General features: G+C 34.9%; 1 protein-coding gene and 1 long non-coding RNA gene across 5 annotated transcripts in view; one reads left to right on the top strand and one right to left on the bottom strand.

Annotated features, from left to right (window-relative positions):
- LOC107152341 overlaps window positions 1-8655 on the bottom strand; it is a 38355-nt gene extending 29700 nt beyond the window's left edge. Inside the window, exons 1-2 of the long non-coding RNA XR_001504774.2 lie at window positions 4528-8655; window positions 4073-4134 (exon numbers count right to left, since the gene is read on the bottom strand). This is a non-coding gene — a long non-coding RNA (uncharacterized LOC107152341). The remainder of the gene's footprint in view (window positions 1-4072; window positions 4135-4527) is intronic.
- Mef2c (myocyte enhancer factor 2C) overlaps window positions 5237-25925 on the top strand; it is a 164656-nt gene continuing 143967 nt past the window's right edge. For 3 of the 4 annotated variants that reach the window (XM_048800270.1, XM_048800255.1, XM_048800254.1), the window contains exon 1: window positions 21772-21868. The gene's annotated coding sequence lies outside the window, so the exon portion shown is untranslated. Of the gene's footprint in view, window positions 5425-21771; window positions 21869-25925 lie in introns of those variants that run through there. The other variant, XM_048800266.1, reaches the window with a different exon arrangement.

Raw genomic sequence — 25925 nt, 5'->3', positions numbered from 1 at the left:
TTAAAATAAATAAATAACTTTTTTTTAAAAGTTTTAATGCCTCCTGAATTACTAACATGAAATTGTTATATTTGATATTAACTTCAAAATAATTTGGGGTGGAGGTGAGAAGCAGACAGAGAATGATGAAACAAAATATCCATGTGATGATAGTTTCTGAATGGAGTTGCAGGTTTACAAAATTCCTTACACTATTATTTTCACTTTTTAATATTTGAGGGATGTTCATAGTAAAAAGATAAATAATACTACATAAACAAATACAGAATAAATTGAGTTTGAGTTTAAGGTCTCAGAGCTCACAGTCCATAGTTCTGAATGAAAACACTTTCTCAGATATACAGATAGCAGACAAGGATTTCACAAGAATATTGAAGACTGATTTGTAGGATTTCCTTAGTGAAGAGCCATGTTTTCTCCACTCAGAACACTGATTTCTGAGCAAAGATAGGCCTTTTTTTTTTTTTCTGAAAGTAGATAAGTCAATATGATGTGCCTGATTATCTTACTGAACACATGAAAAGACATAAAATGAGACACAAAATGTGGGTCCACAAATGTGGTTGTTAGTTCTCCCTATTTTGAAATAAGACCAGTTTCTGAGAAACCTAATAGAGCATATGACTGCTCTCCTTTTAACAATATCTTTGCACATATAACCCATGCATTCCATTTGGCCATTCCTGCCTTTCCTGTTTGCCATTTATTGCTCTTAACTACAGTCTTCAATTCACACTTTTTTGGTTTTTAGTTTTGAGGTGAGGAAGAAGAATCTTTGAAGATGTTCAAAAATTTCCTTCAAGTCAAATAAATCATTAGAAAGTACGTTTTATCCAGAATCTAGTTGTTTTGCAGTAGGAGGGGCATTCTAAGTAGCTTATCCAAGGTTTTGTCAAAAATAAACAAACAAAAACACTTCTCTTTCTTCTTATCTGAATCCTATCCATCCAAAAGGAGTTGACCAAGTCTAACAAATGTAGCTCCTATAGGGTAAATGCTGGGTCATCAATTTTTTTGTGTGGTGTACTAGGAATTGAACTCGGGCACTCAGCCACTGAACCACATCCCTAGCCCTATTTTATATTTTATTTACAGATAGAGTCTCACCGAGTTGCATAGTGCCTCACTTTTGTTGGTGCTGGCTTTGAACTCTAGATCCTCCTGCCTCAGCCTCCCAAGACGCTGGGATTATGGGGATGTGCCACGGCACACATTTGGGTCACCAATTTTAAAATATATTTTTCATGGTCTCTAGTTCAATGTCCTACTAATAATCAGCATTCAATAAATGAATTGACTGATTTTTTAATCAATGCAAATTTAAAATTTGTGATATAATTTGTAAATCAGTATTTTGCTTGTAATATTACCATGCTACCATTACTATAAAAATATCATCATGTATCCTAATGTTCACTTTCACTAAATGCCTAAAAAGGTCATAGGAGCAGATTTAAATTCTGATGTGTGTTTTGGGAGCAGAATCAGCTATGGAGAAACAAGGGTAGTCAGCATTTATGTAGGCTGGTTACATTTTGAAAATTATTTGCAAGATTTATTACAGAAATTGTAACTGAACTTTTCAAAAATATTTATCATGGTAGTTAGAACTTACACTACAGTATCTTTTTTATGTGATCATGTTTATAAAGGCCATTTTAAAATTTGCTACCCTAGGCTTATACAGCAATAATCTAATGTCTTTCTAACAATATTAAAAACATTTATCTCTGAGAAAATGTTGTAGAGAAATTCTAGTGCAATGATAATCCAAATACTTAAGTAAATGTAAAAAAATAATATTGTATTTCAGAATACCAAAGAATTGAATTTTTTTGAAAAGGGTATTTTAATTTCTCATGAAAGCAAAATATTACTTTCTGAAATTCAGTTGATCATATGACAATATTTCTTAAAATTCAACTAAATAATGTTGAAGTACATTTGTTCTTTAAGCATTAGTGATTTGAGTTATGGTCCATGATAATGATATGCAGATAAGAAATAATTGACAATAATATTATATCTATACAGATTTTAATCTCTCCACATTTAAAAATGTGATCTAGACTAGAATTATGTTGTCTAATATTATAGCCACTAGTCACATGGAGGCTCTATAACTGTAATAAATTAAATATAAATAAAATTCCAATTTCAGTTTCTCTGTTGCACTAACCACATTTCAAATGCTCAACGGCTACATATGGCTAGTGGTTAGCATTTTGAAAGTGTCTACATGCAACATGACCATCATCACAAAAAGTTCTACTGAACAATGTCAGTCCACAGTAGAGAGACCAGTTACTGATGAATAGAATCTCAAGAGTGTGTGTGTGTGTGTGTGTGTGTGTGTAAAGAATTTTCCCTTTGGTGTAAGAGGTTGAATTGAATCTATCAAATTTAAATGATTTTTCTGGAAAAATCTATATTCTGATGTAAATAGTTAAAGCTGTGCCTCAAGCATTTCAGTATAGATTTTTTTTTTCTTCTTGCATGAGAATGATTCCATTTCCTCAAGATAGTGAATTATACCATTAGTCAGTCTTTTCTTCAATTAGTGCTTTCTTTCATTATAAAGCTCTATTCTAACCCTTCCCTGCTTCCAACTTCGGCCAGCAATAGTTCAACTTCTATTTTGCAGCAAGGAATTCCTATTTCAGATAGCAGCATGTCAGGCCTCGGACTCCATACTTGGGAAGTTTGTAACTAGCATGACTTCCTTGTCTCATATTTTTATTGGGTTCAGAGGTTTTTATGCCCTTCAGATGTTCCATCAAATTGTGTAGCCTAACACAACTTCTTATCTCTCAATTCAGAAAGGTACATTTTTGTAACATATAAAAAGAATCATGGAAATGAATAAAAAATGCAATTTGACATAGTTATGTGATAAACAAACTCTGTTCCTGCAGTTAGAGATTGAACATAAAGGGTCCCAAAAACCGTAAGAAAGATTCTCTCTGTCATTTATGCTTTACTAGGAACCATACTGCAGAGGAAAACTGGAAAGACACATGTAACAAAAAACAGATGAAAATATTATAAAAAACACACAAACCACAGGGCATTTAAAGGCAATTCTCAAAAGCCCCAGTGAAAAGTAATATGGCTATCTGTATTTAAAAGACCAGATAAATCATATGGCAGATCTAGAAGGTAGAAAAGAAATTCTAAATGACTTGAACATAAAGAAAAAATTAAGTATTTTCATGAAAAAGTATATAAATAATCATGAATAATCACATCCTATTGAAAATAATTTGATTTTATAGGTAGATAGTACAAATATGAAAAAGATAATGATTCCAGATAAGGAAATATTTTAGTACAAATTTCAAATATTTTAGTAAAGGGTCTTTCTCCAGAATGACAATGTGTTTCTTGGAAACTAAACTTCCACATTAGATTTTATAGCTTCTGAAAATAAATTTGAACCTTGAAATAACCTATAGAAATGTACATTAATTTGGAAAGAAAAAAAAGAAAGAAAATAATACACCAGCCTCCCAACCCTTTTCCCAAATATATATTTGCATTTTGGTAATTATACTTTCTTTCAAGATTCTCTGTGGAGTTTAAATAGATAACCACATCTCAGTTCACATGCTTACTCCTCGAGAAGCCTAAAACCAAATTAATTGCTATTACTGTTTACCAGTAAGATATTCTTTTCTGACCAATTTTTTCTTCATTTTTGAAACTTAAAAAATGTTTTATTACACTTAGGAAACTAATCCTGGCACAAGGCCTCTGAAACATGGTTTTTCAGACACTAATGGGTCTTGGAAAAGTTTGAAACTCTCAATTCATTAAAACTTTGAGTAGCTGTTTTGTACCTAAGAATGAGAATTGATGGAGAGGTTGGGACTAAACACATAATTTTATGAAATATGATGAAAACATAAGGGTTTTGTTATGACGCACATAACAATCAAGAACCTGTTTCTTTTTAGCAAGCTCCTAAAAAATACCTCCCGTATAATTATTAAATAAAAACACTCACTCATTCAGTACTCAGCTAGCTTTTAAACTCTGAATAAGAGAAGTACACAGTGAGAGAGGTACTTACATGGTTTCCTTGGATACTGGATGATGCTATTCAGGTCTATGTTTTTATCTGAAAGTGGTGCCCTGCGGAGAAATGAGGCTTGGTGAGTGGCTGTTTATACATAGTAAGTAAATAGGAACTTTGTTTATTTTACAAAGCATTTTTTATTTTGACCCAGATTTCTTTTACTCATCACACCCAACCCTTGTAAACAGCAATAATAGGGTAGAACAGGTATTCTGTACAACTCTTTTTAATTCCACTTAAGAAATCATAATTATCAAGGCAGAAGCTCAGAATGCTTTGGCTAAGAATGTTACTCCTTAGGCTCCTTTATATATCTTGACTACTATATTTATTTCAGACATATTACTGAGTGTTGCCTGCCTCTCTAGTTGCCTCCACAAGGACTTTTTCCAAAGCTACCAATAGAGAAATTCATCAGAAAATTTCACATAAATGATAAATGTCCTTACCTTAACCAATGAATAAGAGAACCCTAGCTTTAGCCAGCTTCCAACTACCAGGGGTTTCCACAGACATGAATTGCCATGTCAAGTGCTGCAGGGGAAGCCTAGATTCCCAATAGTTTAAGTGCTATGAGCACACAATTTCCACACTCGGTCTTACAGAGCTACATGCTTTCTAATTTTGGTAGCATGATTAATCCCTCCTATGTGATAAGTTTTAACCTTCTAATATTTCTTTGGATCGAGAAGAACAAATGAGCTACAGCAAAGAATTGCAACTAACTTTAATGCTTAACACAATTTAATAACCTGAAATGAAGTAAGTGTGTGCTATGTTTCCATTAAAAAGTTTCCAGCCACAATTAATTGAACAAAAACTTGTCTTGTTCCAAGATTATTCTTGGAAATGTAATTTTAAAGCCTGTGTGAAATGAAGAAACTTACTTTTTTATACCATATGAAAGCAATTTCATTTTTTAGGAATGATTTTTGGATAGACTTCCGATTGGATATTTTCCATTGGAACTAGTAGTGGAGGGGCTTTGGAGGGGGGAGGGGAGGGAAGTAATTCTGTGTTCTTTTGCCAGCACTGACAAAGGTCTGGTTGTCAATGATACCTTTACAGCTAAATTTACTCCAGAGTGACATGAACAGGTGCACCTCGGCCTGCCAGACACTTGTGCAGAGAGATCACGCATCTCGCGGCTTGACGATCAGGGGGCTAAGCCTCGGTCTTCATAGAAAAGGAGAGGAGGCAAGCGCAGCCCAAACTGGGGGGTTTCTCTTCAAAGCCAGCTGGTCTGGCTTTATTCTACAGGAATTTTTTACCTGTCAGAGTTTGGACAACAAAGCCCTCAGCAGGTGCTGACGGGTACAACTTCCTGGAGAAGCAGAAAGGCACTGGTGAGTTTCAATTGCCAAATTATATATTTTTAATCTCTAAAAATTGATTTTGTTACCTTCAAGAAGCATTGCTGTGGTTCCTACGTTCACAGAGCTGATGAGACCATTGGAATCAGAGCCAACTAACTCAACAGTGGGTTTGCCTTCTGTACAAAATAGAACTGCTACTATTTGATAATTTTTAATTTAAAAAATTATAAAAAAATAATTCGTACTTTTAATATTGGTCTCTCATTACTGTCTTCAATGTCAGAAAAATGAAGAGTTAATTACATATAATACTTGCCTAACTAAACAGCATTTTAATCTTTTTTTAATCTAATTTTGTCATAATTTTTTTTTGAATAAAATGTTGTTTCCCAATAATTCTCCAAAATAAAAGTATGAAATGGTACACACTCCTTTCAAAACTTCCATGTACTGGGTTTTTTAATGCGTGCATGTTATAGAAATATGATTAAAGATGATAAGGAATTAACTTAATTTAAACACATTTTTAAAAACATATTACACAGATAATTTAATATTTAAAAGTAACCACATTTTCTCATTACTTTACAAAGAGTTTTTGTTTTTTAGTTTGTTTTAGAGGAAAGTCTTTGAATAAACAAATAAGACAGTACTAAAGCATGTTTTTACGTCATTGACATCCAAAATTAGTACATTTATATATTTGGTATTTTTGTTTTGTGAATTCAAAAGTTTAAGCAAAAAAAATTTTTTTTTCAGAATAGGATTTTAATTAATGGAAAAATGAGACCACATGTTAGGACATATTTTTAAAAAGTGATTCTATTTCAAGGACTCATTCTTTTAACTATGCTTCACAGCATTTCTCTACAAATTGTTGTATTATAGCAAATTGAAAACATTTATTTAAGCAAGTAAGCAGCTCAAAGCTAGAGACTATACATAGTAAACATATGAAACCATTTTAATAACTAAATTCCATATTCGTAAGCAACATGGGCTAATGAATGTAAAAGACATAACAGCATACATTGATCAAGAATGCTATAAATTATTATGCATAAAATCAATTTTCTGGGCTGTGGGGGGTAGAATTAGTACTTAAGAAGAAAAAGGCTCCTACCAATATAAATTACTAAGACTATAAGACAATTGTTTTATTCTGATGATCCCATAAATAATTTCCAATCTACATGCTTAATACATTATTTGTATAGTAGGGAAAAAAATAAGATCTGACTTTTGTTAATGACTATTGTATCTAAAACAAAACTAAATCAATGATTTAGATATGACAACAATTTATAAATATCATTCTCTTTTAAAGTGGCTTAATTGTTTTTTAAAATCATGAAATATTTGTAATTTAAAAGTAATCAGCAATGGTTCACCCGCCAAAAATTCAATATTTTAAAAATATAGTCTTATCTACAAACACTTTAATGAACTCATATTTTAAAAATTAAGACCCAAATTTTCTTTTTATTATAAATTATTACATGTAAAACAAACTGAATAATTAAGATATTTTATTTTAAAGTATACATATATAGAGTTTCAAACTGTTATTTTCATGTGATATTTTGTTATGTTTCATTATATTCATTTGGATACTTGAGTAGCCATAGTCACTGAATGTTTTTATCTAACCTCATTAGTCTCTAAAAGAATGAGTATGTATTTCATGCACTTGAAAATTTTTTTCTAGTGTGTTAGATACTACTTTCCAAATGAATCAGAACACTTTTTTTTTTAAGAGATGATAACTAATTACTGAAAAACTGAACAACTTACATTCTTAGGTCAACTTCAAAATTATATTTAGGTTTTCATGTGCATTAGTATTGACTATAATTATCACATTGTTTGTCATTATCACCAAGGATAAACAATACAAAAGCTTCTATCAAACTATTGTTTATGACTCTGTCAATTATTTAAGGGCAATAGAACCTATTAGAAACAATGTTAGTTAGATATAGTTCAAATATCCAAAATAATTAAAATTCACATTTTAATTGTGTCATCAGTTGTGGACTCAGCCTAAAATCCCATAATTTTTTTCTTTTAATTATGAAAAATCATAAATCTTTGTTCAACATGAGTTTGTCCTTACTAATAAATCTTTGACATTGTGTTACAAAAATACTCATGCCAAATCCCTCAATGTATCAAAATAGTTTCCTTTAATAATTTTTACTAAGAAATTTCTACTTAAAATGATGGTGACTCATACCTGCCATAAAACTTGAATTTTAAAATGTATGTACCTTAAGCATTATTTGCAATACAGATCCACATCTTCAAGATACTTTATTTGCAGTGGGGGCAAAGTAATCATTCTCTTGCCTCAAAAAACACCATATAAAACTGTTTTGTTTATTTTATGTATTCATATGGAAAATCCAGATTCTTCCAGCAATTAATTTCATAAATTATGTTGCAAATATCTATTTAATTTTAGTACAATGGAGCTTCCAGTTAAAGTAGTTTACTCGTAATTATTTAAAGAAACAAAAATGTTTTGGCAACTTTATATGTATATCCTCATTGACCAGACACCTGACTGACAGCTGTCAACTGTCTGTGGGCCAAATGTAACCCAGTAAAGATAAAAATTACATATTACTCATCCCCGTTGATAATACCTGGTGCCAGTAAGTTTTCAAATAAGAATAATTAGACTATAGACTAAAAGAAATAAAAGGGGAATAATTTCTACTGCCTACCAGTCTTCCTTTGTCATTAACTCATTTTACCTTCCTTTTCTCAGTTATCCCATTTCTCTCCTTGTCCATATGTATATCACATTTACGAAAAGTTCATTTCCTTAAAGGAATTTTCAGAGGGTGCAACATGTCTGTGTCCATGAAATACTAGGCATGCATGTAATGATGCTCACACATATCTTTGAATTATGTTTTCTTTTGAATTTATGAAATCTTTAGGAATCGTGAGAAAGAAGTTCTAAAGTTTTAACTTCTCATTTTAAAGAAAATGAAATTAACCCAAAATCTCTGATATGGGTATTTAGATGCACACTAGGGCCTATCCCCCAACTTCATATGCAGTGATATTTCTTTCATTTGACTTAAGAATTTGGACACTCAAACTACAAGTTTGGACACTACATATTACATTCCTTTCAAGAACATTTTTCAGTTACTAGTCAATACCTTATTAGAGAAATATACACTTTGTCATAGAACATTAAAATATAGTTATAAAAAATAAAAACATAAGCACATAAAACATCTGTGCTACAAACTCCTTTAGATTCTCTTTACCATTTAAATAGATTTAAACCTGAACATATTTACAAGGTATATGAAATAACAGAAATAAAAATAATCAATAGCAATATATATGTTTAAATGATGAAAGTAGAAATCAAATGTTCAAGTTGGAATTTTTTCTTGAAAAATCAAGGAATAATTTAAAATACTAAATAAACTAACACACAAGCATATCTATAGTATTCAAGTACAGGATATCTTAAACAGTTCATATAACTGATTTAACCAATTAACTTAGTATTTGTGTGTGAATGTGTATGTGTGTGATTGTGTGTGTGTGTGTGAGTGCACCCATTAATTACCAAATCTTATGAGATACCAGAGCCCTCATCAGCAAGGTGTCCTAAAAAACTTAGAAACCCTACCATTCAATAATCCTCTATTTATGAAGTATCTGATATTTGTCCAAATAATTACTAATTATATTAATTTTTTGTATTTATAAAATTTGTTGATAATTCTGTATTGGTTTACTCAAGGATATGAAAATAGTAATATACAAGAGTGTATTTCATTGTTTTCTGTCCCTTCAGAGAAGAAATTCTTCAAACAAAATCCATCATATTCTGAATTTAAAAGAATTTATCTTATCCCTGGGCTTTGGAGCAGCATTTTCCAGTGAGAAGTACAAATTAATAAGAAAAAAGGGGAGGGGGGTTTTAAATAATGCTATACAATATGAGAGGAAATTGTAGTTTCCTTGCAAGGAATTGATGAAAAATAATCAACAATTTTATGACTAATAACACCATTTAACAACTAAATGATATAACTAACTTTAAAAATGTATTTGCTTATTCCATTAGATCTGTTTCAAATCAACATTAGGCATCAACCGGCAAACCATTTAACAATATGAGGTGTTGTATGATTACGCAAACAATTACGAGCAAAATAATCAGTAAATAATACCCACTTCTAACTATTGTGAAAGACAGGGTGTCAAGGCAAAACATGCAAAATCACAAGAATTTCAAGTTAGTTTATCTTGAAGGAGTTTTAGTGAAAGTAGTGACTTGCCCCTTGCCTGCTTTTGAAGGATTATAAGTGTTTTCTCTTTAGAGCTGAAGAATGCCGCCCAAAAGCATCAGAGCAGAAATAGGAACATTTGCGTCTTAGTCTCTGTTTCACTGCTAAGTAATTTTGTGACTGAAAACAAGTCACTTAACCTTTGTGTGGCAACCAAATGGATGGGACTTTTTGCTTAGTAATAAAAGAACCACGGGAAAGGAAATTTTAGCTATCCAATAGAAAGTAATTTCTCTGCTTCGTGTGAGTAGGTCCCAAAAGGAGTCTGGACCATTATTGGTGGGTTCCTATATGTAATGGCATGTCCCCTCTTCTCTATATTGCTACAAGTAGCCCATCAAGCCAGCATTCCAAATAACTGAAGCAAATAAAAGTATAGCCTATGAAGTCAGTAGGTAAAACAAAATCACTGAAGACCACTACAGACGAACAGGCCATATTTTTTTCCCCAATTGGATACCCTAGTAACATAACTTAAAGATTTCACCCCCAAAATTCTATTATCACACAGCTGGGAATATGGATTAGTCAATTGTCTGCTAGGGTAATGTTATGAAGGCCCTTGTGATTACTCAGCAAATTAGGTAATTACCAAGGTCATAAGGAACATTTGTATTGATTGAAAGTCTCTTTATTGTAAGGCCACACTACCAAAGTGATTGTGAACAGTGCTGTCCCCTTTGCAGGGAGTCTAGGTTCAGGAGCAGCTGGCTGTCACTAAAGCATGCATGTGTATTTGGGTTAGCTGACACCAGCAGGAGATATCCTGATTGGAAGCCCACTTTACATGTTTTTCTGAAGTACCAGATCTAAAGAATAGATTCCATCCAAAAAAAAAAAAAAAAAAAAAGATAAGGACCATCACTCAGAGAAATAAAAATGAAGAACTATACCAAAATTTGAGAGAATTTGCTTAATCATTGTTCTAATTAAGCAGTTTCCAACGGGCATAATATATGTGACATGTCTTTTTTTTTTTTTTAACTTGTTCACAATCTGAACCAAAGCAGGCAATGGAGAGAGTCATATCAATTTTCACTCTTGTTCTTACTATACTGAAACGTATTCATGAATGTAGAGTTTCCATAAAACTTTGTTAAGATTAGTTGAGAGAATGAAAGTGAATAACAGAGAACCAAAGGAATGGCATTGGAAGACATGTAGATCTTACACTTTCTCTTACCATAACACAATGGCATACAACAAAACATATGTGAAAAACACAGGGGGAGCCTGTTCAAATGCAGATTCCTGAGACTGGGGCTCAACAGGCGTGAGATGCATCCAGAAATATGCATTTGACATGAACCCTTGCTGATTTTGAGGTTGAAAAACTGTTCTCTGCATAAGTCTGCTAAGTTCCTCGCCAGAACCATTTCTCATTCAGTGTCAATTCTCACACTCTCCAGTAGCAAGAAAATAACACTTAGTGATCCCAGGTCCTGAGAGAACAAAAGGGAACATATAAATTCAGCTATAAATGTTAGCTGTTTTTATTTATTTTCTGGTGTAATTAATTACTACCATGCTTAAGTAGTTTATTCATTTTAATTATTTGGATTAGCAAATGATAAGTATCACCCAATAGTAGTAAAGTGCCAAAAATCATTCTCAAGTATTATTGTGAGTTTAAGCACTAAAAAAAAATGTATCTTAAAATATAATAGAATGGCTGGATCTGACTCTCCAGCAAAGTCATTTTCGAAAAAAGCACAAACAGTGCTTATTATAAGAAGCTCACATGCATGCACATTCACCAAGTTTTAGAATACTTAGTTGTCATTGATCTGGAGGGTTTAAGAGTGTGTAGCCTAGTGATGATGTGAGGGAAACCACAGTTTTTATTCTCCTGTAGGTAAGTTATTTTATGGCCATAGGCTACATAGATTAAAATCTCACAGCTCTGTAAGGATGAGTTGAGAATGTGTAGATGAATGAACATGAATGTTTCACAAATACTAGATAAGCAGCACAAGCATGGCCTTATTCATTGTGAGTTAACCACTGTTGTAGTCAGATAATTAAAGTGATTAATAACAAAACTGACCACTGAATTTCTTCTGTGGACACATTATCTATAGCATAAATCATCAATTATTTTTAAAATAATCTCCTTTGATAGTGGTATTTTATTTTGAGGTAATTCCAATAAATAGAAAAATATTACTAGTATAGTATCTTATGGTTCTAAGACAGAAAATGTAACTTCACAAAGGAAAAAACAAAACCCAAATGTGGTTAATTTTTTTTTTATATTCTTTTAGTGGTGAGCGGGTATTTATTTATATGTGGTGCTGAGAATCGAACCCAGTGACTCACACACACTAGGCACATGCTTTACCACTGAGCTACAACCCCACCCCTGGTTAATTGTTAATACTAGTCTTGCACATGTGTGTGTGCATATGTGTGTGTGCTCCTTTGTGGAGTATACAACTGATGAAGAATTCACAACTGAAAAGAGTTGAAGTAAAAAAGATACAGGAATCAAGGGAGGGAGGGAGAATGGAAAAGATGGAAAGAAAACTATTGGTTAGCTGTTTAGTCATCGGTAAAGGAGTCAAGAGACAAGAAAGTTGCAAAATGTTTCTTAAGTAGTGTTCAAAATTTTTTATTTAGCCAGCCACAGCCACAGTGGTGCACACCTGTAATCCCAATGGCTCAGGAGGCACGAGGATTGCAAGTTCAAATACAGCCTCAGCAATTTAGTGGGGGTCTAAGCAAATTAGAGAGACCCTGTCTCAAAATTGCAAAATAAAAAATTTTAAAAAGGACTGGCAATGAGGTTCTGTATTTAAGTGCCCCTGGTATCAATCCCTTGTAAAAACAAAACAAAAAAACAAAAAACCACCACCACAAGAAAAAATATTTAGAATTGTTATTTCTTCTGAATCTCTTCAGAAAGATTATGTTTAATACAACATGCATTCCATTTTATATGAATGCACTAAATTTACAAGTTTAAGGCCATACAATATTGGGTAATATTTGTTAAGTGCCTTATCTTTGCACAGAGGAAGATGTTTTATTTGTGATTTCATGCAGAAAATAAAGGACAAAACAATCTTTGCCTTCTGACCTTAAACCTTTCCCCAACCTTCTTCCTTTCATCTAAGAAGTAGCACAAATTCTCCAAACTGGGTTTTTATGCCACTTCGAGGCATTTCTGGAGAAACAATCACTAATTACACCTCTGGTGGCTTTTTAGGGGCAGAAGGGAGTGCACATACAATAAGTCTGAGTGACAAACAGAGACAGACGTGTGACCAACTGTGCAACCCATATGCAAAAAGTTATCAGGAGGCCAGAGAAACAGGACATGAAATGTATAATATTTGAAAAAATGTAACTATATAATCTTCAAGTAGCATAATGATCTCTGCTAATCAAGTTAATCTTCCAAACCCAGTATTTTCAAAAACAATACATTTCTTCCTCATACATGAATTAGGCTTCCTATGCACTTGCATCCAGTGCTTGCCTCTGTGTGGACAATTAAGTGGCTGGCAGTGGGAGAGACCTGAGACATGCTGAAAGTCCTCCCTAAAGCACCTCTTAATCAACACAGCAGTGGATCTGTGGACCCATGGAACTCCTTTGGATTATGAACTCTTTTTCAGAAAAGTTTTAAAGAAAGCTTCACTTAAAGGAGTAACAACATTGATATCGTGTCATGGATCAGACAGCTGGAGCAGCAGGCTCTTCTGATAGAACATAATCCAAGAGAATTCTGGGGCCTAAGGGGGCTGCTGAGGAATGAAAGGATGTTGTAAGTCACATCAGTGGAAGGCCGAGAGGAAATAGAGGCACTCATGAAGGAGCTATTATTGATTATAAAAACTGCTGCTGGGTAAGTGGAACATGCCAAAGTGAAAGAAGGGCATATTGAAGGTGAATGAAGGAAGGGCCTCAAAGACAGACCTTGGCAACTCCACAATTCTGCCTATACCACATAGATGGGGTCATTGATTCCAAAGGAGTCAGAAACTTAGATTTAACAGGAAGCCACTAATTCTACGCATTTATGCTCAGATTCCTTAAATTTATGTGCCAAATTAGGCAATCAATAAGCAATTTAGAAGATGTCTGAGGTAACTAAAAAATAAAATCTTGGAACCTTATTCTAGGCAAATGGATATATCATTACTTTCATAAGTAATAAAATTTTTCAATGTGAACACAAAAACAAGTCTCCCTGAAAACAATATTATATGGAACCACTGACAAGGATAATATAAATGAGCAGCCCCTAATTTAAGGCTCCTTGGTGTAATATATATTGATCTCATCAATATACTATCATAAATTGTTATCTTTATTTTAAATATCAAATACTCTAGCATGAAATAAAACTTCTTTGCAGCATGAAACCTGGAAGAGAAGAAAATAACTTCCAATATATCATTGGACCACAATTACAGTAATATCTTTTTCAGGAATATGAGATAGTCCTTGAGAGAGAAATACAGTGATCATTTATTGAGCATTTTCTACAGGCCAGGCACTAAGTGGCTACAGAAGTACAATGTCATGTCCTTCTCCAAAATGATCATCTTTGGTAGGTCCTGTCACCTCCCCATTTTACAAAAGGACATTTAGAAAATTAAGGGGAAATGGTTATTTAGTTTTTGAGCCTGGATTCTAATCCAAGTTCTGTGATTTACCATTTTCTGCCTGTTGTACATTCTTTTAAAAGAACATTTCCCATGCTGTTCTTGCATGATACAAAACTCTTAGTGACTCAAACATTAAAAAAAATTATCAGATTTTTATTAGTGCTACTCATCAAAACTCTTTCCTTAAAGGCTATTTAATCCTACCAGGAATAACCTTTTAAATTCCTTGTATATTTGTAGTTAATTTCAGTTTGTGAGCCAAATATCAAATAATCTGATGCTTTATATTCAAATATTAGTCTCCATCCTATTCTCTACACTTGGTTTGGATCTATTTTTGGCAACAAATTAATCTTTAACCATAAGGATTTGCAAACAATCAGACCACTTTTAAGATTGTGTAGCAAATTCCTCAGGGAGAGTTCTAAACAGACTTGAGTAAAGGCATCATTGAAAAAAATAACTAGCCTTTTAAAGTATGCACAATGAAGAGGGTGACATGTTTGGGGAGGGCGGGAGATACAAATCATACCACTTCTGCTCTCCTCAAGCACAGGTTATGAGTGTCACAAAACAGTGTTGCATTGTAGCTAAGGACAGAGTTGTAGCTAAGGACAAAGGGCTAGAAATAAACAAATATGGTTTTGTGTCCTTTGTCTGGCATTTATGACGCTATGTGGCCCTGAGCAAGTAAGGTCACCTCTCTAAGCTTTAGTTGTAGGTTTTTTGTTTGTTTGTTTGTAGTTCTGGTGATTGAACCCAGGGCCTTGTGCATGTGAGGCAGCACTCTACCAACTGAGCTATATCCCCAGCACCCTCTAAGCTTTAGTTTTAAAATCTGTAGAATGGTGATAATAGTAGAATCTGTCTATGGGTTATTGTATGGATAAAAAGAAAGCTAATAGAAGTGATAATACTGAGTCTGACAAATAGCCATTAAATGTTAGGCATTTTGAACTTATTTTTTCAACCGACACTCTAATAAAATAGTATTATTTTTGCATGTGTATTTCAAATAGTATTATAAGTATGAATATTGATGTTAAAGATTCAACTACAAATACAGTGCAAATACATAAACAAACAATAATAGTTTATAGGAAATCAAGCCTCACTTTGATTCATTGAATATGCTGGCGAAACAAACTAGCTTTAATCACCAATATTTTGTTCCACCATTGAGCTAAATCCCCAACCATTTTTTAAATTTAATTTTAAGACAGAGTCTTGTGATTCTCCTGTCTCAGCCTCCAGTTGATGGGATTACAGATGTGTGCCACTGTGCAAGATCAATCATTGACTATTAACTCTCACTACATTCCAAAAGGATGTAGAGACTTCGTCCCAAACAATAAAAATTATTTCTCTTCCAAACAAATTAGAATATATGTATAATTACGTAGCATCTTATTTTTAAGTTTATGTAAAACTATGGTGTCTTAGAAACTTATACATATATACATGATATTGCTTTCTTGAAAAAATAAAACCTTTTGCTTAGCTAAAAAATTTAGGTTATATAGCTGGGCATAGTGGTGCCTGTAATCCTGTAATCCAAGTGGCTTGGGAGGCTGAGGCAAGAGGAACATGAGTTGCTTTAGCAACTTAGCAAGGCCCTAAGCAATTTAGCAAGACCCAGTCTCTAACTAAAATATAAAAAGTACTGGGTATGTGTCTCAGAGGTGAAGTGCCCCTGGGCCCAATCCCTGGTACCAAAAAAAAAAGGGGGGGGGGTATAAATAATATATTTTAAAAATAATGTGATGTTCTTATTTAAGTAGAATACAGTCATTTGAAAAATTACCTAGAAAGAGAAAACAAGGTATATTTTGCATGTGGTGGCCTTATTCCCTACTTTCTGCATGCTTTGTCTTAACTTGGTATTTATTCTAAGGAATGTTAGGATGAACACAGATAATTTTTTATTAATGTCCTAAGTCTGTTTTCTGTAATATATACTTATACAAATCATTAAATCAATAGGAATTATAAGCACTCCAAGGGGACTTTGGAAAAATCAAAAAAATATAAAATGACTATAGCTTCTTTTTTTTAAGAAGTGGTACCATCCCCTAGACACATAGCTGTAATGTTGATGAGTGATCGTCACAGAACGATTTCTAGGTCCCTTTTGAACAGAATACTCCATCAGGCATTCCATGGGCTCCCCACTTCCCAGCAGTCCTGTGCCCAGCCCAGTTGCCATACATGGCCTCAGACATTTGGAATGACATCAGGAGACAATCTGAGCAGACTCTGCCCTGAAGAATTCAAGCTAATGGAGACTGAAGATATCAATGTCTTCTTGGCCGACAACAACATTCCAAAGGTCAACTGGGGTGAAAAGAGGATGGACTTGGAGTTTCCAGTGCCTCTTCAGCAACCAACCAGCTAACAAGTATAAGGAAGCGTCCTTTAAAAAAAAAAATAAAAGACAAAGGAAGCCTGAAAGAAAGCCATGCCAGAAAAGGGGAATTGCCATCTCTCTGATGACCTACTTTTTTCCTTTTTCTGCAGCACAGTATGGGTACACATGAAACCTGATGGGATAGAGGTGGAACTTATTGCATAGGAATAAGAATGAGTAACTTCCATTGCAACTTGTCAGGTTCCAGGCCCTGTGCTTTCTGTTGAATAGTTCATTTAATTCTCATGCTAGGTATTGAGGGTTTCTCATTATGTTCCACATATTATGGATGAAGAAACTGAAACACAGAGAGATTAAAAACTGGTGCATAATTCTACTATTACCTGTGATAGAGTCAACTGGCTTTTGGCCATACATGGTCTTCCTAGTTCCATCAGTATTTTTGGTTTTCAGCTATGGAGAGGTTGAGGACTTCTATCTCATCTGCAAGCATTTGGAGAACTAAAATATTTTCTCTTAGGGCACTGAATTTCAAGTAATATGGACTATAAACCTTTCCGCCACTAGACTTGTGCAAGTGATAAATCAATAACAGAAACAGATGATTACAAATATGGATATGTTCAAGAGAAATCCAAGTTTAAAAATATTTGCTATTATTTTTAAATGATTATCATTCATGAATGCTCCTATCCGAACATTTAGTGATCCTTCATTAAGGGTTAAATTAAAAGTTAATTACAATGAAAGATAACAATTAATATCAACATTCCATCCCCAAGTAACATTAAGAAATACGGAAGACAGCTGGGAGTAGAGAAGCTTGCCTATAATCCTAATAATTTAGGAGGCTGAAACTGGAGGATATGTGTTCCAGGATAGCCTAGGCAATTTAGAGATACCCTGTCTCAAAAAAGAAAAAAAATTATAGAAGAAAGACATTATATATATAAAAATTTATATATATATATATATATATATGTTAAAAAGTTTATACTTTGTCTAAATTTTTTGATGTAGTCTGTTGCTTTATGTTTCAAATAGTATAATTGGTGATTAAATTTTGATCATGTTAACATATTCTGCTCAAATTCCACCCTAATTATATCATAACCAATTTATCTGAGGATAATCAATGTGTCTGATGATATCTTTAACCAAACTTGAGGAAGATTATGCCTTGTTAACAATTCTCATCTCAGGTAACACACTTCCTCTCTGTCTTTGTAACTGTTTTTTAGCATTTATTTTAAAGGAATAATCCCATTTCCTCATAATTTTCAAAGTTAAAGTAAGCACAGTTATCCCAATTACTCTCTTAGAAAAGACATTATATGAATCTATGGCAATAATACATTTTAAGTCTGAGAGACAATGTTCCCCATTCACCTTATTCTTTATTAAATAGACTTTCTTCATGGATAAATGCTTAGCAGTATTTTCTCTTTTAAGAGAGTACTCCTGCCTAACATCTTCTCTCAGTTCACTTTTCCACAGTTAATTTGCCTAGCTAACCAGACAAGGTGCCCTGGTCTGGCACAGAGTGCACTGGGCCCTGTCAGGGGATCTCATCTTTTCAAATTTATTGCATGACTTTGAGTTTATCACTTAACTTTTCTAAGTCTTGTGTGAGGTGCTGAAGTGTTCCCCAAAATCTTCTCAGCAGAAAAATAGTGAAATTCTAACTTTAAAACCTTTCATGTGGTCATGAAAATTTTTATGGTGGCACAGGTCTGTAATCCCAGTAGTGCAACAGGAGGATGGAAAGTTTAAAGACAACCTGAGCAACTTTTGGCTAGGCTCTAAGCAACCTCTCCCAAAAGAAAAATAAAATGATCTGGGGAAGTGACTCTGTGGTAAAGTGCCCAGTAACAAATACCCAGTAACAAAAAAAAAAAAAAAAAAAAAAAAAAAACTTTTCTTGTTAAAGAAATGAAAAATGCCCTAAATTTTCACTGGTAATGATCATAAAGCAACTTCTTTCTTTAACAGACATTCACCTTAACTCTACAACATCACTCTCCAGTAGAACCTTAAGTAATGATGGAAACGAAGATTCAACATCTCCTTCTATAAGATAGCCCCTAGCCACATGTGCCTACAGAGCATTTGAAATGTGGGTGGTGTAACTCAGGAACTAACTTTTTACTTTAATCTTAATTAAATAATCACATGTAGCTAGCAGTTATCATATGGTTTCAAGAACAGGCTAAGAAACATTTTTGTGCTTCTGATATATTCAACCATATACTTTCCCACACTTTTGGAGCATCCAAAGGTGGATCTGTCCATCTTTCCTGCCCTTTGTACACGCCCCAAATAAAGCAAAGATCTTATACATCTGCGTTTTGTGATGGCAATTTGCAAGGCATCCATGAACTGCTTCTGTGTGCTAACAAATAAAGGTGGTATAACAGTGAAATGAAGTTTTGTTTTGCTTTTTGGTTTCATTTGTCCTGTACTGTCCCTAGTATCCCAGTTTTCCTTCTACTTGGTAGCCTTTCTATAGCAAGGAATTGTACATATCCATCCACAGCTTAACTATTGGAGCTAGCGTTTGGCCTTTAGTTTTTAAAATTCTGTGGATGCTAAGTGCTTAGGCTTTAGAATTCAGTTCTGGGTCTCTGTCCTTTCCTATTGCTTGGGCACGCAAAAACCCAGGATGGCTGGTGAAGGACAGGGCAGGATCTAAACCTGCACGAGGCACTCTTGCTCTCCCAGACTTGCAAAATGCTTGGAGCGAGTGGGGCAGCCGGAGCAGCTGGATGCGAACTGCGTGCTAGCTTTGTGCACTGTGCGTGGGTGGGTTCATTTTTTACGTAGTCGCTAAGAGCTCATCTCCAGCTCTTTGGGATAGTCTTTCGCCAATATATGGAAAATATTCTTAAGATCCCAAAACCAGACAAGTAGGACAACTGCTCCAGCACTGCCACCTCCTGTTTCCAAAGCCCACCCACTGCCTTTGCGCCCTCCTTCATTCCCTAGAGCCCACCACGTGCCATCGGTACCAACAAGCCACGGGTCGTTTTTCCCCAAGCCGTGACATCCCCCTTCTAACCAAACGCCAAGTCTGCACACCGCTTCCAGCCCCCACACCGAGACAGCGTGGCAGTCTCCTCTGCGCGCGTCCAAGCCCAGCAGGTCTGCAGGAGGGCCAGAGCACGCCTCCTTCTTGCCAGTGGCGCACGCACGTGGCGCACTCGCCCCCTGCAAGCAGCCTAGGAACTCCAGAAACACGCCAGGAAAAGAGCCCCCCCCTCCCCCTCAGCTCCTTGCACCAGGAGAAAAGTGGGTGGGGGAAAGTAGAGACCCGCAGAGAAAAGAGTATATAGGTGGGGAAAGCAGCGTTGGAGGGGAGGGCCGTAATAATTGGGCGGTGTTGTGGCTGTTGCGCCTCTCTGGAACGCCCAGCCAGCGCGGGTTCACTTTCCACACAAATTAACCCGAGGGATTCTTGCTGCCTGCTATCAATAACTCAGTGGAGTGAGCTGCTGAAATCAGAGGCATCCCTGTTTGGGTCTTTAAGGGGCCGTGCGAACTGAATCCCAGCTCTCTGCTTTCCAAACAAAGAAGTGGGTTCCAAAATGCTGGATGAGATTTTTAACCCTACACTTCCACCCCAACCCTGGGTAAAGATCTTTGAATTTGAAAGAGCACAGACATAGTAAGGTATCTAGAAGAAAAGGTTAAAAAAGTAATGTGTAAAAATCTATTCCTTGAATTTAAGGTTCTGTGATATTTCAAGAATTTGCATATTTCAGTGTTCAAATAAACATTTAACAATTTTGTAGGTAAAGGTAAAGCCCCATTTAGCTATGCGTGTGGATGCCTTTGAATCAGCTACACGCTCGCAAGCAAATTCATGATCAAGCCTTATTTGGACATTCTGAAGCAGGAAAAGAAAGAAATATGTCATAATTTGTAGTGGCATTTTAAAAAGCCTCAGCATATCTTTCAGATATTATTTCATGAAGATTGCATTTCTGGGAGGTGGAAAAGCCTTGGGAGATATGTGTCAGGATCCTCACTTAATAATAGACTGTAAAACCAAGCAGCTGGGAGAAAGGGAATTGGACAGGTAACTTTAGACCAAGATCAAGTTTAGACTATCTGTGGGCCTGTACTTTAATAAAAGATAAAACTAACATAACCCATAAAACAAAATTGGCCAAAATGACTCGTTTCTCCTTAACTCTGAAGTAACTTAATAAAACTATAACTCATGGATGTCAACCCAAATAAAAAGGATTTATAAATGTCTCTTCACTATGAAAAGTCTTCCTGCTAATCAAATGGAAAATGGATACTGACCACCATAGTCTAATATGTCTCCAGGTTAGTTTTCTTTCTGGGACTAGACCCAGTCTGAAGGAAAAGAAAGATTCACTTGTGTACTCAAAGTCTTGGACAGCTAGTCTAAAACAGAGATTAGAATACTAGAGCATTTATTTGTGTTCAGTACTGTTAAACACTGCTTGGAAGGATAAGGTATTATTAGCAATAGAATTTATAAATGGTCCTGAATCCACAGGATTAATTCCAAAGTATCTTAAATTGGCCTTTAGGCAATACATAAAATGAGCCTTTTCTGCAACTTAAGTTGCTTTGCAAACATTTCCCAATTTGACAAATAACAGCTTGAAAATGATGGATAAAGTTAAAATCCCAAGGATCACTTTTTTCCTTGTAATTCTTCATCAGATATAAAATTAAAGATAAGAAAATAAAGATGATTAGATATGAAATGCAGGGAAAAATTAAGTCTTTCCTTGAAATAGCAAATCCTTTGTATATTGCAGATTCTCAACCACAAACAGTCCATATGCTATATAGTCTGTTGGGATAAAGCTGCACCTAGTAAATTTCTGAAATTCAGATATGTGACACTACTTTAATGATTATAAGTATTATCACAATTGGTTATTTTAATTATTTTGTTTCCCATATACATTGGTTTGGCTTAAAATCAGGATTATTACTTTGGATTTGAAGTTTTAGAAATAAATCTACTTTCATGTTAAATTTAAAAATAATAAGTATGTGCATTTTTGTACTTACATATTTTAAGGTGCCAAAGAAGAGCTGCAAACTGTGAAGTAACTTCTGTGAAGATATGAAGTAAAGAATGGAAGGCAAATGACCGTCACAGTAAAGAAGTGTATGTGGTGAGTGCTTACATTTCTTTTATCATGTACCACAAAGTTATCAAAGGTAAAACTCTTTGACCTTAGGTATTTATAGCATAGAACTGTATAATAGTGTTAAAGAGTTAGATAACCATTATATACTTTAGGTTATAAGCAATATCAGGTTGTTTTGCTCACATCACTTTTCAGGATCTACCTTCTAGGTATCTCTTCCAATTAGTTCATTTAATGGGAAGACATGTATATTTCTATACTGTAGCTGTAAAAAAAAAAAGATTAAAATGTTTAATGCTATGAAATTTGTATCTTACTGTTTTTAGAATTTTCTGAACTTCCATGTTCAATTATTTTTGTGTTGAAAGTATTCGGGCTGAAGAACAAATACTATACAGTTGAATAATCTTGAAGGGTAGATTAATCTATAGCCTTTCTTCATCTCAGGGTGGGTTGCTGTGGCAACCGCCCCAGCTCACTTTAAAATAATTTTTTAAAGCTCACTTCAAGAGCTACACCCAGCGTGGGCCAGGCTTAAAAGCAGGCAGACCCAGTGCACAGGGCTTTAGTGGACTGCTGCTTTAATGTAGGGAAGTAGTGAAGAGAAGAGGGTGGAGTAAGACAGTGTGTAGCTGAACAGAAATTGGAATATGAGCTTTCCCTAAAGTTAAAATCCCAAGGATCACGCTCCTTCCCTGTAACTTCTTTAGCACTTTAATTAAATATATGGCCAAACATAATTCTTTTGGGGAAAAATATGTTAATGCATATTTACATTTAAAATAAAACATTTAAAGTGCTGGCCTAGTATGTGTGAGGCCTTTGGTTTAATCTCCAGAACCAGGTAGAAAAAAAAGAAAAAAAGAAAAGAAAGCACTTAATGATAATTATTTAATGAAAGAAATATTTTGTAATTAGGCACCCCAACACACACACACACACACACACACACAAGAGCTGATTTAATACATTGATCCCAGACACCATTTTTTTTCTTAAAAGAAAGTCACCTTTTATTTAACTGGATAGACCCCTAGCTTCCAATTGGTTTCTATTTAAAGCATAGAACTGGAAGAGATGGGATAACTCATTTCACACATAAGCAAACTGAAGCCTATAAAGGACACATCCAATAGTAAAACACAAATCCTATACTAAATGGAGAATCCAGGACTCTGTAACACCTAGGATGAGCTCCTCCCTAGATGAGAAAACATTCTGATTCTAGCCAAATACTATTAGGTGAGAAGGATCAGGGTGATTTTGCTAAAAAATAAATAATGTCCAGAGGTATTAAAAGAATACAAAGCACACTCTGGATTAACCACTTTGTGAATTACTCATGAATAATTTTAAATCTCAGGTGACTGCCTATTGTACATTTCTAGGTAACTGCTTCTGTTCTGCTTCAACTATAAAGGCTTATGGGAAGGAAACTAATGCTAATATTAACTTAGGTCACACATAATTAAGAAGTTAAAACTGCTGAGGGAAAAATCTTATATTTTAAAAGGCCAACTGTGATACATTCCAGATCCAAATTATTTTCAAATTATCCACAGTGTGGGGTTGTGCATATTTTGGAATGCATGTACTATCATTGATAATTATGGATTTGTTATAATGTTCATTATTAAATAATTCTTTAAAATGTGAAAAGGTAAAATAAAAGTTTCTTCTTAAAGAAAAATAGATCTAAACCTGAAGTGTTCAGTGGTAAACAGGAATATTCACTATCACCCATCAAAAACAACATGATTTAAATTCATGTATTGGCTGTGTCTATTTGCTCATGTAAAATAGGCTCTCAAAATTCATGACATTAATTTCAAGCATTATGGCAATAAACTCTGATGGTTCTCATATGGTTTCTTTTGTCAGGACATTTGTGAAACTTGAAAAAATAATTTCATTTTACCACCATATATTCAAGATGTTTGGGTACCTTGAAATTTTTTATTTTTTTTACAAGTTGTACCTTGAATGAAAACCTGACATAGATACTCCTTGCCATATTATTAAAATGAACTCATAGTAGTAGCAGAGTCACCATATGAAAGTCACACAGGTAAGCAAAATATGTTACAGATTGCAATCTGCAATATATGGTACTATTTCAGATAGTTTGCTTTGTGACAGTTTTCCAGGCTTTCTTGTAATAAAAGCGATGAATTCATCTTAGCTGTACTAATAGTTACAATGGTAATGAACCAGAAGCTTGAAGATTGTTTAGATCTAGTTGTACTTGCTTGTAAAATCACTCTTCTCCTTTCACGTGAAGACTTGGGTGGGTGCCTAAATGTTGAACCCACTCTTCTGAAAGAAGCTAATAACAACAAATAGCCCCTACAATGAAGCAGAAGGCTTTTTGAACCACATTGTCCTCATGCATTAAAACAGTCATCTGGAGGCATACTGAGGAACTTAACAGGAAATGCAACTAGTCATTGGACTAAACACACAGTGATGATAGGAATTTTTTTACAGTGAGGGAATATCTTTAATTAGTTAGATATTTCAGTATGCTACTATTATCTACTCTTGTATAGTCAATGATTTTATGTCCCCTATGAATTTTCCCTTCTTCTTTCACAACATTAAAAAATAAAAATTGCTCTAAACATTTTATATAATCTGTAGTTCTGCTGGCATCCAATCTTGTCTTTTCATGATTTGTATACCGGTTGATACATTTTATCTTTGGCTTTCTTGGGTGTGGTGTAATTGGCTAGGGCAGAGAGCCGCCAAATCTCTAGTAGCTTTTCCTAAACATTAACTATTATCCTATATTTTTGGTAAGGGAAATGTTTAATATGCTTAAACCTTAACATAAATATTCTTCCTTATCAGTCTCTATTTCTGCCTCCTGCGCTGCTGAAACTCTTCAGGATAAGTGAAGTCATCAGCCACCATCCGGGGTAGCCTAATGCATTTGGGAAGTTGGTTTGGTTTACATGTTAATAACCTGGATAAAGTCCAGTAAGGTGTGGAAGAAAGAGTGGGGGGGGGGGGAAGAGGGGGAAAATCTCCGAGGAAGCTGCCGCCTCGGTAAATATTTCCAAACTGATTAGAAAGTTCATGGCCCGCGATAAAGTGGAGATTTTATAAACTGGTAATTCTTTAATTATTTCATGAAATCTTTCGGTTCACTTTTTAGCCCTTCCACTTCTCAGGGCCGAAAACCACGTATTCTGGGCATGCATAAAAGCACGCTGGAATGGAGTGCTGCAGATTCTAGACCGTGGTTTTTACGCGTGAGTAATAGAGGAGGAGCGCGTGGACCCTTGGAAGAATGAAGTAGCTAACGCGTATCTAAATGGGGGGAAAAGTCACAAGAACAACTATTAGGGTCGCGCTCCTATTGGTCAGAGGAAAGATCCCGACTTTAGAAGGACTTCCCTGCTGGCTGGCTCGCAGCGTCCCTGGGGAGTGAGCGCGCAGCAGCGGGAGACTCGGTTCTCTCTGAGCGTCCTATGCAGCCGCTCCGGGAGAGAAGCAGGGAGCCGCCGTTCACCGTGTTGTCTTCATTTCGTGCAATAAAGAATTGTCATTAGGTTTGCGTATGGCATGTGCCATTACCCCACCGTAAAACTAAAATTAGCAAAATGTCAGGAATGGAAAGATTGATTCACCAAGATGCAATTATCATTTAAAAGTGCTTGATTGAGGTACTGATGTTCAGTGATTTATTCTGCATACCATATACATAATTAAAGTAGTGTAGTGGAGTAATTTATCAATCTAGTTGAGACTGGAGGGGTGAGGAGGGAGCTGCTGTATGTTTGTTTTATTAAAATGCTCCGAGGTCTAGTCCCGCCCCCCTTTTGCAAGAGTGAAACTGATGATTTCTCCAGCTCGCGAGGAGAGAGTCAACGGTTTGGGATCGTGGGGGAGAGAGAAATGGGAGAGGAAAAGGCAGCGCGAAGCAAAGGCAAGAACAAAATAAAATAAAGGGGGGAAAATGAAAGAAAACGGCACTTTCAGCGGACGTGCTGCTAAGAACCCCCAATCCTGTGTGCTCGGTTTACCCTGCCACCCCCGCCTCCCCTCCCAGTATCCTTCCATTTCCCTCGACACCCCC

This window comes from Marmota marmota, unplaced genomic scaffold (genome assembly GCF_001458135.2).
Source record: "Marmota marmota marmota unplaced genomic scaffold, marMar, whole genome shotgun sequence".
NCBI lineage: Eukaryota > Metazoa > Chordata > Mammalia > Rodentia > Sciuridae > Marmota > Marmota marmota.
This window is presented reverse-complemented; position numbering and strand designations above follow the sequence as displayed.